This window comes from Rhinatrema bivittatum, chromosome 2 (assembly GCF_901001135.1).
Source record: "Rhinatrema bivittatum chromosome 2, aRhiBiv1.1, whole genome shotgun sequence".
Classification (NCBI taxonomy): Eukaryota; Metazoa; Chordata; class Amphibia; order Gymnophiona; family Rhinatrematidae; genus Rhinatrema; species Rhinatrema bivittatum.
In genome coordinates, this window is record NC_042616.1 from 60,336,959 (window position 1) to 60,352,486 (window position 15,528).

At 41.6% G+C, this 15,528-nt stretch overlaps 1 protein-coding gene across 6 annotated transcripts in view; it reads right to left on the bottom strand.

Annotated features, from left to right (window-relative positions):
- SETD2 (SET domain containing 2, histone lysine methyltransferase) overlaps positions 1 to 15,528 on the bottom strand; it is a 384,325-nt gene that overhangs the window by 252,841 nt on the left and 115,956 nt on the right. The gene's annotated exons all lie outside the window — the stretch shown is intronic.

The following is a 15,528-nucleotide window of genomic DNA, read 5'->3' on the forward strand; positions in this document are numbered from 1 at the left end:
ATTTCAAAAGTCCTTGAGAAGATACTCTGCAAGTTCCTTAAGTCTCTGAAAGCAGCCATATTTGGAAGGGCCACAAATTAGGTAGCAAACATTGGTATGTAATTGGTCCACATGAGTTATATCATCAAACACCACCACAGAGAAAAAGAAAACAAAAATATTCTCTGAGGACAAGCCGGACAACAGAGTCACACATCTGGGTGATGTCATCCAAGGGTGCCAAGTTGGGTACTCCTCTCTTACGGCTCAGGCAGTTACAAGAACTTTCCTGAGCATGTGCAGTCCTCCCCATACCTTCACTGCCACGTGCCCTATTCACATCACAAACAGCTGAGTTACTCACACTCTCTCTCAGATCACCGCTTTTAAGGTATATGATAGAACTGGGTTACACCTTCCAATTTTTTGCTAGAATAGGAGATCCTGAAGGCATCATAAGCAAAGTTGTCAAGTTTAGACAACTTTGCTTATGATGCCTTCAGGAGTTTAGAAACTCTTCTAAATCTAACCAAATAGGTGGAAAGTTACTTTCAAACAACCCCAACTCCCAATAGGCGAGATGAAAGGTAATACAAATAGAAATCAAAGACATCTAAGCCTCCACAATCTTTTGAAAAGCACATGGTAGACAATTTAATATGAAGGACTATCCTGCTCCAAAGAAAGGACGAGATCACTCCTTTCAATTCCTGGAAGGCCTGTTGTGGAACATTACAGTTACAGGGCAAATGCTGAAAAAGATATAAAATGTGTGGGAGGACCATCATTCTGATTAAATAAGCCCTATTCAATAATGACAGCAGTAAATCAGTTCAATCTGAATTACTGTACTTCTTGTGGAAGTTGCAAATTACATATTATTTGCCCTTCAATTTCCATGCTGTTAAAGCTAGGGATAGCAGACTGGGATGTAAAAGGGATCCTTGTTGCTGAGCCACAAGATCTGGAAATACTGAAAAATGAACTGGTGGCGTTACTGCTAACCTATTTAGCTCTGGAAATCATGAAGGCCATGAGAATCATAGTTCCCTTGTCCCTTCTTAGTTTGAAGCTTGTTTTCGGGATTGATGGAAACAGTGAGAACATATACATTAGTCTCCTGCTGCAAGGGATGGTGAATGGTCTGTCACTATGACTTGTTGTGGTGGTCCTTTGGAGCAGTACTGTGCTACTCTCTGGTTGTACTGAGAAGTGAAAAGAATCTATAATTTCTGTTCCTCATATGCTGAAGCTTCCTTCTATTGAGACCACTTGTGTGGTTGCAGCGGACAGCTTAATGTTTCTGCTAACAGATTGTTCTTTTCTGGAAGATGAGTTGCAGAGATGTGGATGTTCCTGCTGACGTCCCAGTTTCATACAGTTATTACTTCTCTGCATAATGAGAAGGAAACTGTGCCCCCCTTGTCTTTTTACATAAAACATGGCCACTTGACTGTCCATTTGGATTTGGACTGCCTTGCTTGATATCCCGGGTTTGAAAACCTGTAGGTCTTTATATATTGCTTTCAGTTCCAGCATATTGATATGACACCTGGTATCCTCAGTATTTCACCGTTCCTGTGGGCAAATATGGTAAAGATACATTCCCCAGCCATGCAGCGATGCATCTGTTATCACCTGAATGTGTGGCATATTAATACTCTATCCAGGGAGTAGGTTTCTCCACAAACTCAGGGAAGATACTAGGTTCTTTGTGATTGGAATTTTGTGTCCCAGCAATTGTTTAAGATGAGACCAGTTTTCCTTTAAGTGTCACTGTGCATGATGCATGTTGAGACGTGCAAGGGAAGAGGCATGCACTGTAGATGCCATATAATCTAATAATCATAATAGATTTCTTGCAGTTACTCATTTTATTCTGCTTAGAAACTGTACATTGCTTTTAAGTTTGATCACTGTGTTGGTAGATAAACTTTTCCTTTCTTCATGTCTAGCTGTTCACCTATGAATTTCAATTCTTGAGTCAAGAGTTAGACTGGATTTTCTGAAATTTATCAATACAAACAATCCTAGCTGATTCATTGTTTGTACTATTTGCTTCTTATCTTGCATTGATTTTCACACAGTGTGCACTGTGCACAATATTAGCCAGTCATCTAAGTATGGATAGATAAGCAAATTGTTTTTCCTCATATGGGGTGCCACTACAGCTAGACGTTTGGTGAAACTTTTGGGGCTGTTGCTAACCCAAATGGCTGCAATCTGTATTGGAAATGTCCTGTATCATGAATCTCAGATATTTTCTGAGATATTTTCGCATTGATTAATTTATGTGTATGTAGGTGTTTGATTTCTATGGATGTTAACCAAGCTTGTTTCTGTAAAAGGGGAAATACTGTACCTAATGAAATCATCTTGAATTGTTTTGGTTTTTTTTTTTTTTTTTTTTTTTTTTTTTTAAGGAAAAAATTAAATTCTCTAAGGTCTAAAATTCAGTGAAATTCTCCCAGTTTTCTTTGAGAATAGAAACACTCCCCTTTTTGCATATGAGGAATGGGCACTATTGCTCGGATTTGTATCAAGAATTCTAATTCCACTTTGAGAATCTTTAATTGTTTTAAAGAATATTGTACATACATTGGTGGACTGAGTGGTGGTGTTTTCTTGAAGTTCAGAAAATACTCTCTGAACATGATTTTCAGAAATCATTTGTCTGGAGTGTAGGCTGTTGAGGCTGCCTTTGTTGCGCTATTTCTCGGCCTAGATGGTGGCTGTTAAAGCTACTGCTGTATTAGCATAAGAATATGGATTATAATGTCTTCTTTGCATATAGTAATACTTTTTTTGTAGTAGTGTTGGTGTATAGTTTTTGTGAGGAGTGGTTCATATGCTATGAAGACAAGGATTGAAGAGCTATATTCTGGTCTTTTAGTCCATGTCTTCAAATAGGTTTTCATTTGTACGTGGTGTGTCAACTAGCTTTTCAAGTATGTCTTTTCAGAGTCCTGTGCCTTGACTCATGCCAATCTTCTAGTAGATATGGCTATAGATGATGCCCTTGACGCTATAACAAAGCAATCAATTAAAGATCTTTTCACATGATTTGTATAATCTTTCATATCTGTTGTTGTTTGCTTGAATGGTATTTGTTGGTCCAAGATAAATGTTGTGCAAATTCTTCTAACTTCTGGATATTATTGAATATGAAATGAATCATTTTCACCTGCCCTTGATATTCTGGCAGCAGCGTTCTGGATCATCTGAAGCGGTTTGGTGGAGGATGAAGGGAAACCTAGTAAAATAGAGTTGCAATAATCTATCTTAGAGAAGATTATTGCTTGAAGAACCGTTCGGAAGTCTTGAAAGTGAAGGAGAGGTTTTACTCTTTTCAGTACCTGTAGTTTATGGAAGCAGTCTTTAGTTGTGCGGTTGATGAATGATTTTAAATTCAGACGATTGTCGATCATTACTCCTAAGTCTCTTGCTTGGGTGATGAGTAGGTTGGCTGGTGGATTCGATGTGATATTGTTATTTTCCGGAGAGATAAGAAGGAGTTCACTCTTAGATGAGTTTAGTATCAGGTTAAGGCTAGTGAGGAGGCAGTTGATTTCTCGAAGGCAATTTTCGCAATATTCAAGTGTTTTAGTGATGGTTTCTTTAAGTGGGATCAGGATCTGGACATTGTCGGCGTATATGAAGTGTTTTAGATTCAGATTGGTTAACAGCTGGCACAGTGGAAGAAGGTAAATGTTAAAGAGCGTGGGGGATAGGGAAGAACCCTGGGGAACTCCTAGGGCGGAATTGTAACGGGGGATTCTTTATTGTGAATTCTAACCTTGTAGCCTCTGTTACACAGGAATGTTTTGAACTATGCAAGTGCCGTTCCTGTTATTCCGATGTCCGCCAGCTGGTTTAGGAGGATGGAATGGTTAACGGTGTCAAATGCTGCCGAGAGGTCAAGGAGAATCAGTAAGAAGGATTGGCCTTTATCCAGGCCCATGATGAGGTAGTCTGTCAGGGATATGAGTAGGGATTCTGTGCTTAATGCTTTACGGAACCTGTATTGGGTAGGGAACAGAATTTTATGCTCTTCGATGTAATCGGATAATTGTGCATTAACCAGTTTCTCCATGATCTTGGCTATAAAAGGAAGGTTGGAGATCGGACGGAAGTTGTTTGGATCTTTAGGATCCAGATTTGGTTTCTTTAGGAGAGATTTGAGGGAGGCCAATGTAAGGTCGTCTGGAAAGATTCCCTGAGATAGTGAACAGTTAATGATGTCAGCCAGTGTGTTGGAGATTGGGTCTGGTATTAGTAGGAGAAGTCTGGTGGGAATTCGGTCGAAGGGATGGGAGGAAGGTTTCATTTTCTTTAGTAGCGATTGGATCTCAGAGGCTGTATTGGGTTCAAATGATTCGAGAATGATGCCCTTGTTTTGGAGGTGATATGCTCTGTTCGGAGATGTAGTGCTGGAGGGCAGAAGTGTGAGGAGTTTAATGGTTTTGTTTTGGAAGAAGAGAGCTAACTCATCTGCTTTGGCTTGAGCTTGGGTGCTAGGGATAACCTCACTTGTTGTATTCCTTTCCATGTCATTTATAAATATATTGAAAAGCACCAGTCCAAGAACAGATCCCTGAGGCACTCCACTGTTTACCCTTTTCCACTGAGAAAATTGATCATTTAAGCCTACTCTGTTTCCTGTCTTTTAATCAGTTTGTAATCCACAAAAGGACATCGCCCCCTATTCCATGACTTTTTAGTTTTCTTAGAAGCCTCTCATGAGGGACTTTGTCAAATGCCTTTTGAAAATCCAAATACACTATAACTACTGGTTTAACTTTATCCACATGTTTATTAACCCTTCAAGGCAAGACTTTCCTTGGGTAAATCCATGTTGTCTGTTCCATTAAACCATGTCTTTCTATATTCTCTACGATTTTGATCTTTAGAATAGTTTCCACTATTTTTCCCAGCACTGAAGTCAGGCTCACTGGACTATAGTTTCCTGGATCGCCCCGGACCCCTTTTTAAATATTGGGGTTACATTGGCCACACTCCGGTCTTCAGGTAAAATGGATGATTTTAATGATAGGTTACAAATTTTAACTAATAGATCAGAAATTTCATTTTTTAGTTCCTTCAGTACCCTAGGATGCGTACCATCCGGTCCAGATGATTTGCTACTCTTTAGTTTGTCAATTGGCCTACTACATCTTCCACGTTCACAGTGATTTGGTTCAGTTCGCCTGACTCATCACCCTTGAAAACCATCTCCAGTACTGGTATCTCTCCAACATCCTCATTAGTAAACATGGAAGCAAAGAATTCATTTAGTCTTTCTGCAATGGCCTTATCTTCCCTATGAGCTCCTTTAACCCCTCGGTCATCTAATGGTCCAACCGACTCCCTCACAAGTTTCTTGCTTCAGACATATTTAAAAAAATTTTTATTATGAGTTTTTGCCTCTACGGCCAACTTCATTTCAAATTCTCTCTCTTTGCCTTCTTATCAATGTTTTACACTTAACTTGACATTGCTTATACTTTATCCTACTTTCTGTGATACTTTTTGCAAGTCAAACTTTCCAGAGAAGAGCAACCTTTCTGTTTTTTTATTTTAATTTTTTTTCAGTCGATTTAACAATTCATATTTGAGTTTTAAATCAATATGAGATACGAGCGGGCTTGCGGAGACATAAGTCTGTAGAGGCCACGATTTTTGTATCATGATCTGGTTTTAGGCATCTTGAAAAATAGATCGCGAACTCTTATCGTCATCTTATGGTAACATTCTTTACGTAACTTAAAAGTGCTTTTACCTTTTTCCTGTGTTGAAATTTCTTCACAAGGCATGTTCTTTTTTTTTTTTTGGAAAAGACAAAACCAGTTATTGAAACCTAACTTCTATCTTAATTCAAATTTTAAAATTAGAAATTTCTTTTAAAGATATGGAGAGTCGCAAACAAGCTATTAGGCTTTAATTCAGAGAGGTTTTCACCTATTTCCTCTTTAAAAGGTAATCCATCACTGTCCATTGCCACAATGTCCTTTGATACAAGACTTAGAATTACAAACAAGATAAACAAATTTAGTAAGAATGCATTTGAATGCAGTATCTGCATATCACACCAACTTACAATGAAAAAAACAGTTTTGCAAACCAAACAGTAGCAAGATTCATTAAAGGCTTATATAACCTAAAGCCTGCATTAAATCACCAACACCACAATGGGATTTGAACACAGTACTTTGGGAGTAACTGCAACCTCCATTTGAACAGTTCACTAGAGACATAAAATTTATCTGGATAGTACAATTTTTAAATGAAGTAACTTCAGCTAGGAGAGTACATGAACTACAAGCCTTAGATGACTACTCATCTTATATTCAAATATTCAAGGACAAAAGTAGTATTTAGAACACACCCAAGATTTCAACTTAAAAGTGGTATCACAATTCCATATTAACCAAACCATAACACTGCCAGCTTGTTTCAAAACCACATTTTAAACCAAAAGAACAAGCTCTGCACACACACACTGGACTGCAAACAAGCACTATTATTCTACTTGGAAAGAACAAAACACTACCGAAAATAAACACAATTATTCTTGTCATATGATATCAGTAAGAAAGAAAGATCAGTTAAAAAAAAACCAAACACAAAAAAAAAATCCAATCCCAAACTAATAAGATGGCTAACACAGAGCATATCTCATTGTTATAAAGGCATGAAAAAAGCTCCCACAATCAGTCAAAGACCATGAAATACAGCCAGTGGCCGCCTCAACAGTATTCACTAATTCCGCATGTATACAGGATGCCTGTAAAGCAGCAACATGGTCCACGTTACATATATTTACCAAGCATTACTGTTTAGATAAAGAAGCAGAACACTGACAGTTGCTTTGGACAAGCGGTACTGAGAAATGTTTTAAACTAAAAAAAAAAAAATTAAACCCCCACAAAAAACCTTCTTCCTGAAAAATTAAGAGTAAAACAGGATGCAGAACAAACATGACTTAAAATGTTTACCTACAACCCTTAGCTACGGAGTCCTCAAATACGTGATCTCTGTAGACAGCAAGATTAAACAGCCACACACACTCAGCTTCCTCACTTGTAAGTTGAAATTAGCTAGGTATTCAACTGAGACAGGGCACGTTGTAGCGAAAGCATAGGGAGGACAATGTATACTCAGGAAAAGTTCTAGTAACAAAGAGGCCCCTATTTGGACGCGTGGTTTCCACGCACTATTATTACAGTAAGGGGTAATAGCGCGTGGAAAATGCGCATCCAACCCCACTCCCCTTCCCCCCCCCCCCCCCCCCGAAACTAATAGCGCGCTCAACATGCAAATGCATATTGATGAGCCTATTAGTCCCGCTCGATACAGAAAGTAAAATGTGCAGCCAAGCCGCACATTTTATTCTCAGAAATTAACGCCTGCCCAAAGGCAGGCATTAATTTCGGCCAGCACCGGGAAAGTGTACAGAAAAGCAGAAAAAAACTGCTTTTCTGTACACCCTCCGACGTAATATCATAGCGATATTAAGTCGGAGGCCCCAAAAATTTAAAAAAATTAGAAAAATAAAATCTGCCCGCGGGTTGGAAAATGGACGTTCAATTTTGCTGGCATCCATTTTCCAAACCCGTGGCTGTCAGCGGGTTCGGCAACCGAAGCCAGAAAAATTAAGCGTTGGCTGTCAAACCCGCTGACAGCCGCTGCTTCTGCCAATAAGGAGGCGCTAGGGATGTGCTAGTGTCCCTAGCGCCTCCTTATTAGCGCAGGCCCTCATTTGCATACTGAATCGCTCGCCCAGGAGAGTGGCCTGGGCGCTCGTTGGGAGAGCAGGCGCTCGCCTCTGAGCGCTGGCTCTCCCACGCATTTTATTGAATTGGCCCGTTTCGGAGCTAGGCGAGAGCAGTATTTGACTCAGCACCATCGGATGGCATCACCCAGACGTGTGGCTGTTTGTCCTGCAGTCAATGGAGAATACCTGTCATACGTAAGCAACTTTGCTTTCTGTGTGGTGTAATTCTCAACACTTTTCCAAACATGGGGGTCAAGGGCATTACAAAGGGAGTTACAGAATTTTAATTTTAAATTCATGAAGTTGATGCAGGCTGGGCATTACTACCTATGAATGTTCTGAATTTACAAGTCAGAAATAAGGACAATTCAAACTTTGCTTGCCAAAAGGAGCAACACCACAAAAGCAGGAGGTAGAACACAAATGGAAACAATCCAAGGTCAACAACAGGGTGACCAAAGTGAAAGAAAGAGAAAAGAAAGGAGGAACAAGGCAGGAGAAAAGGAGGGGCAAAAAAGTGAGAGGCTGTTCACATCGGAATTGGCAGGGAAAGCAAAGTTAATTACCTATAGCAGGGGTTCTCTGAGGACACAGTCACACATATGGATAGCATCAGGCAGATATTTCTAGAGCTTTCATGTAGATCATTGTGGTCCTGTAGCTTTGCTTGGATCTGTGTATGTTTTATGACTGGGGCGAGGGCAGAACAATGCCAAAAGGAGAGCTGGGGGTGTCCTGTGGAACTGATGAACTGTTCTTTTCAGATAACTTACAGGCAAGAAATTTTGCTTTCTTTCAAGACAAGCAATGTGCTGCGTCACTCACAGGACTCACCAGGTGAGGACTCTTTAACAAACGGAATTACAACATGAGCTATCAAAAAGTGGGGAATGCTTGTTGGGGAAACCTTTTTTTCTAATTTTGTCATTTTTTTGAAACATGGAAGACAATCAGAAATTATAAAATGGACCCTGGTATTGGGGTCTACCCCTCCTTCTCCCCCAAAAAAGGACCAGAAAATGGACATTCCAAACTGTAACTATGACTAGACAGTAATGATGTGAATATGTGGATTAAACTCCAAGCCACAGTCTTACAAATCTCAGTGGAAGTAGACTTTAGATGGGTAATAGATATCATTATGGGCCTTGACATGCCCTTTTAAGTTCATGCCTGCCTGGGCATGAGGAGAAGATGCAATCTGCTACCCAATTAGAAATGGTGTTCTTTGTCACAGCACTCTCAAATCTATTTGGGTCAAATGAAACTAAACACTGGTTGGGCCTTCTATAGACTTGAGTCCATTCAAGGAAGAAGATGACAGCTCTCTTGCAATCCAGAGAATGAAGAATCTTTTCACCTTTATAGAGATGTATTTCCTTCTGGTCAATCATTCTGCTAACAATTTTTCATAGGCTACATCATCACTTTAGGCAGGAACTTAAGAGTGTGTGCACAGTACCATCCTATTATGATGAAATCTGGTATAAGGTAGATGAATCACTAGATCCTGGAATTCACCGATTCTGTAAGCTAAAGTGACCACCACCTAAAAAAAAAGGCTACCTTCAAAGTCAGGTACTTGAGCTCACAAGAGTCTGGAGTTGTAAAGTAATTTTCATCAGCTGCAGAAGGGTTCAAAATAAAGCAGCCTTCAACAACTAATAAGCCTTGCAAAAATGAGGTTTCCCTCCACATGCTGATAAGCATCAAATGCACTAACAATGTTGGCTTTTAGGCCAGACTCAGAAAGATGTACAAAGTATTCAGTTTTTGTACGAGACAAGAAAAGGAATCAAAGGCTTAGCCCTCACATCAGATGGCAAAACGCCTCCATTTGCAACCACAATGTCTCTTGCTAGATTCCTTTCTAGAAGTCTGAAGGATTTTAGAAATCTTTTAAAATTGTATTATATGCCTTTTCTGCTGAGAAGAGATGCAAAAGGTCTATCATGGATGTTCCCCGCATGCAGAATGCTACTCTTGCCCAAAAACCATTTGTGAGGATCCAGCTCAATCTGTCTGCTAGGACATTCTTCTTGCCTGACAGATAAGTGGCCCAGACCCACATCAGGACAGCTTCCTGACAATCCTGTGCCTACCTGCATGTTCACATAGAACACTGCTACCCAACTGTGTGTCGGAAAAGACCTATTTTATTGGTCAATTGATCTCTGAAATACTTTAGAGCCTACAGTATTGCCTTTTGCTCTAAGAAATTAATTTCCTGAGCAGAACAAAGGCCCTGGATGTGAATACATAGGCTCCCTTAGCCCAGGTTGGATGCATCTGTGGTTGGAAGAATTTGGAAGAAGATACATCTTGCCAGATTTGACTGAATCAATCACCAAGTCAGAGAATCCTTGAGGTGCTGGGTGATTTGGATGCTGCTTTGAAGATCCTGAGTCCACTGTAATTGTACAGTCCAGTGAGCTTGTCTTGTATGGACACATGCCAAGAGTGTTAGATATACCGTTTATGCCATATGAATAAACATACTCAACATGTTCCATGAAGTCTTCCATTTTATTTCTTTCCACTGAGGATATCAATGTGATATTTTCCTGTAGAAGAAAGCAAAATTGCTTACCTTGTAATAGGTGTTATCCCAGGACAGCAGGATGTAGTCCTCACATATGGGTGACGTCACCGAACGGAGCCCAGGGCGGGAAAGCTTTCTGTCAAAGTTTCTAGAAACTTTTGACTGGCCCTGTGAGGCCACTGAGCATGCTCAGCATGCTATGATATTCTCTGCCACAGGTGTCTCTCTTCAGTCTGTTATATAGCATGGAGCGATAGCAAAAAATAAAATAATAAAGGTATGAGACCCAACTCCGCGGGGTGGCGGGTGGGTTCTGTGAGGACTACATCCTGCTGTCCTGGGATAACACCTATTACAAGGTAAGCAATTTTGCTTTATCCCAGGACAAGCAGGATGCTAGTCCTCACATATGGGTGAATAGCAAGCTAGAGGCTGAGTCATGTTGTATTGAGGCAATATGGAAGTATTGTTGTTGAATGAGTCAGCCGAGGATTCCAGAACATTGGATGTAGAAGGAGTTGGGATTAAACAGGAAACAAGTTCTTTAAGACAGATTGTCCGTAGGCTGAATCATGTCTTCCTTCCTTGTCTAAGCAATAGTGAGCTGCAAAAGTGTGAAGAGAGGTCCATGTTGCTGCTCTGCATATGTCTAGTATTGGCACTGAACGAAAATGTGCTACTGAAGTTGACATTGCTCTTACTGAATGTGCCTTTACTCGCCCTTGAAGAGGAAGGCCTGCTTGTTCATAGCAGAACTCTATGCAATTCGCTATCCAATTGGATAGGGTATGTTTACCCACTGCTTTACCCGGTTTGTTTGGATCATAAGAAACAAAAAGTTGAGTGGATTTCCTATGGACTGAAGTACGGTTTAAGTAGAAAGCGAGTGTACGTTTACAGTCCAGGGTATGTAAGGCTGTTTCTCCTGGATGGGAATGAGGCCTTGGAAAGAATGTGGGTAAGTTTATGGATTGGTTCAAGTGGAATTCCGTAACCACCTTGGGAAGGAATTTAGGATGTGTACGGAGAACCACTCTGTCATGTAGGAATTTTGTATAAGGTTCGTATGTGACAAGTGCTTGTAACTCACTAACCCTTCTAGCTGAGGTAATAGCTATGAGGAAGATAGTCTTCCATGTGAGAAATTTAAGATTACATGAGTCGATGGGTTCGAAAGGAGAACGCATGAGTCTTGCAAGTACCAAATTCAGGTCCCAGCTTGGGACGGGTTTTCGAATTGGTGGTTTGAGGTGAGTTAAACCTCTCATAAATCTACTTATGAGAGGTTGTGTAGATATAGGTGCATCTGCTATCTTGTTATGGTAAGCAGATATTGCACTTAAATGTACTCTTACGGATGAAGTCTGAAGATCAGATTCTGAAAGATGGTATAAGTAATCTAAAAGAGAAGTTACGGGGCAAGTGAAAGGATTTATAATCCCTTGCTGAGCACCACAAAGTGGAATCTCTTCCATTTAGAAGCATAGTTTTTTCATGTGGAAGGTTTACGTGAAGCTATAAGCACTTGAGATATATGAGATGAAAGATTGAGTGGTTGTAAAATCAAGCTTTCAACATCCATGCTGTCAGTGACAGGGACTGGAGGTTGGGATGTCTCAACCGACCCTGATCTTGAGTAATGAGAGTGGGAGCTACTCCTAGACGAATTGGAACTCTGACTGAGAGGTCTAGAAGTGTGGGAAACCATACTTGTCGAGGCCAATGCGGGGCTATGAGAATCATGGCCCCCCTGTCCTGTTGTAGCTTCACTAGAGTTTTGGTTATGAGCGGTATTGGAGGATACGCGTATAACAGGCCTGAATTCCAAGGGCGAGCAAAGGCGTCCTTGGCTGGTTGGTTCTTCTGTCTGTGTAAAGAACAGAAGTTGTCCACTTTGTGATTCAGAGGTGATGCAAAGAGGTCGATTGTCGGTTGACCCCAGCGTTGAAAGATCCTGGTTGCTATGGTAGGATCCAGGGACCATTCGTGCGGTTGGAAATGACGGCTGAGGCGGTCCGCCACTACATTGTGGATGCCTGCCAGATATGTGGCTCGTAGAGACATTGAGTGAGTCAGGGCCCAGCCCCATATCTGTGCAGCTTCTTGACAAAGGAGATACGAGCCCGTACCTCCCTGTTTGTTGATGTACCACATGGCTACTGTATTGTCTGTCTGAATGAGAACAGTCTTGCGCGAAAGGCAATCCTGGAACACATGCAGTGCGTAACGTATCGCTCGAAGTTCCAGAAAATTGATTTGGTATGTTGCTTCGAGTTTTGTCCAGGTTCCTTGTGTGTGGAGATTGTCTATATGAGCTCCCCATCCCAAGGTGGAGGCATCCGTAGTTAAAGTAGTCTGTGGGACCGGTTGTTGGAAAGGTAGGCCTTTGCACAGGTTGTCCCTGTTGGTCCACCAAAGTAGAGACGATCTTAGTTGGTGGGTCACTTGAATTGGATAGTGTAATGGTTGAATTGCTTGGATCCATTGTGACCTTAAAGTCCATTGAGTTACTCTCATGGCTAGTCTTGCCATAGGGGTAACATGAACTGTTGATGCCATGTGACCTAACAGAATCAGAAACTGATGAGCTGTGGTTTGCTTCCATAAGGAAATGGACCTCGCTAACTGAATAAGGGTTTCCGCCCGTTCTATGGGTAGAATGGCCCTTGCGAGGTTTGTGTTCAACTCTGCTCCTATGAATTGAAGCATTTGAGTTGGAGTGAGATGTGATTTTTGATAATTGACGAGAAATCCCATGGAGTGAAGTAGAGCAATTGTCCGGTTGAGAGAAGTTATTGCTCCTTGTTGAGATGGACTCCTTATGAGCCAGTCGTCTAGATATGGAAAAACATGGACACCTTCTTTGTGTAAGTGTCCTGCTATTACTGCTAGACATTTGGTGAAGACTCTGGGAGCAGATGCTAGTCCAAAAGGGAGAACTCTGTATTGGTAATGTTGAGGACCCACTGTGAAGCGCAGGTATTTGCGATGAGGGGGGTATATCGGAATGTGAGCATAAGCGTCTTGAAGATCCAGAGAACAAAGCCAATCCTTTGCTTGAAGAAGTGGAAGTATGGTACCTAGAGAAACCATCCTGAACTTTTCCTTCTTTAGAAATTTGTTGAGATTTCTTAGGTCTAGGATGGGACGTAGGCCTCCTGTTTTCTTTGGAATGAGGAAATATTTGGAGTAGAATCCCCTGCCCTTCTGCTTCCGAGGCACTGGTTGAATGGCCTTGGATTTCAGAAGGGTGGATAATTCTGTTTGTAATTGATGAAGTTGAGATCTTTGTTGTTGGCATGATGTTGGTGGAAATTCTGGAGGAATTGAAGTGAAATTTAGTTTGTAACCTCGGGCAACTATTGAAAGAACCCATTGATCTGAGGTTATGTTTTGCCAATTTTCGTGAAAAAGGGATATTCTGCCTCCAACTGGTAGGTTTGGTTTGGGATTGCAAGGTTGAGTCTGTTCTCTGGTGTAATCCTCAAAAGCCTGTTGCAGGCCCTGTTTGCGCAGGTGGTTGTGGGCGGGCAGGTCTGGGTTGTCTGGCTTGAGAACGCTGAGTTGGCCTAGTTGATCTACCTCTATTTGTTGGTTGGTAGTACCTGCGTGGTCTGTAGTAAGAGCGTCTTACATCTCTTCGTGGAGGACGACGAGAAGGTTGACTAGCAGGTTCTTGTGGGGTCTGAGACAGTTGTTTCAGTGTCTCCGTGTGGTCTTTGAGTTGTTGAACCGCTTCCTGAATTTTATCTCCAAAGAGATTGTCGCCAAGACAGGGAAGGTCAACAAGCTTATCCTGAACCTCAAGTCTGAGGTCAGATGCCTTGAGCCAGGCCCACCGGCGAGCAGTGATTCCTGCTGCTGCTGTTCTTGAAGCAGTTTCGAAGTTATCATAAACTGCTCTTACTTCATGTTTGCCCGCTTCAAGTCCTTTTGATATAATTTCTTGAGCAGGTTCTTGGAATTGAGATGGTAAGGAAGTAACGAATTGTTCCATCTCTTTCCAGAGATTTCTTTGATGTTGAGTTATATAGAGTTGATATGCAGAGATTTTTGTACTCAGCATGGAACTCTGGTAAATCTTTTTACCTAATGTGTCCAGAAACCTGTGCTCCCTGCCTGGTGGGATGGAGGAGTGTGGACGCACACGTTTAGACTTCTTCTGTGCTGATTCCACAACGACAGATTGATGGGGCAATTGTTGTTTATGATACCCCGGAGCTGGTTGAACAATGTAAGTAGTTTCTACTCTTTTGTTTACAGCAGGTATGGAAGCTGGGTGTTCCCAGATTCTTTTTTGAAGTTCCAGTAACACCTCATGTACAGGTATTGCTAGTACCTGTTTGGGTGGATCCACAAACTGTAGTACTTCGAGAGTTTGTGTTCTGGTATCCTCCTCAGCAGCCAATTTAAATGGAATGGAATCAGACATAGTTTGTACGAAGGATGAGAAGGATAGATCTTCCGGAGGTGACTTCTTTCTTCGGTCAGGAGAAGGAGGATTGGACATGAATTCCTCTGAGGAAAATTGAGAGGGTTCATCATCATCCCAGGATTCTTCTGATTCCTCTCTATAAGTTGTTGGAACTGGAGAGGCTTGCAGTCCGGAAGGTCCAGGTTGTGGATCATCGAGGAAAAAATCAGCAGATACCTTCTTTTTTGTAATAGGTGGTAATTTGTCGATGACTTTTTGGTATCTTTGTAGGAGACGATGATAAAAAGCTTCATCGCGGACCTCCTCCGATGGAATAGGTTGCTGCAGAGATGCAGTCGTTTGATTCGTCGATGGAATTTGAAAAATCATCGATGTAGATTGAGTCAGTACTCTCGGTGTAGTGGTTATAGTATCCGCCGAGGATCTTGATGGAAAAGGTGTTGTTGTCATCGGTGTTATCACCGGCATCGATGATGTAGGTATCGGCATCGATGTTGAGGACATCGGCATCGATGTTGAGGACATCGGCATCGATACTGAGGACATCGGCATCGATATCGAGGGTATCGGCATCGACTCCGAGGTCGGCATCGACAGGCCTGTCGGGAGTTGTTGCTCTTGAAGAGCTTGGAAAACAGCTTGTTTAATCAGTGCAGACAATTCAAGCTGTGGTGTGAGCGAAGGAGCCGATGGTGTATGCGATGGTATTGCAACGACCATCGATGACGGTGTTGGTGTCGGTGGCGGCGAAGGCCCAATCACCGGCGTCTCTTGGTTTTTAGACCCCTTTGGCATCGA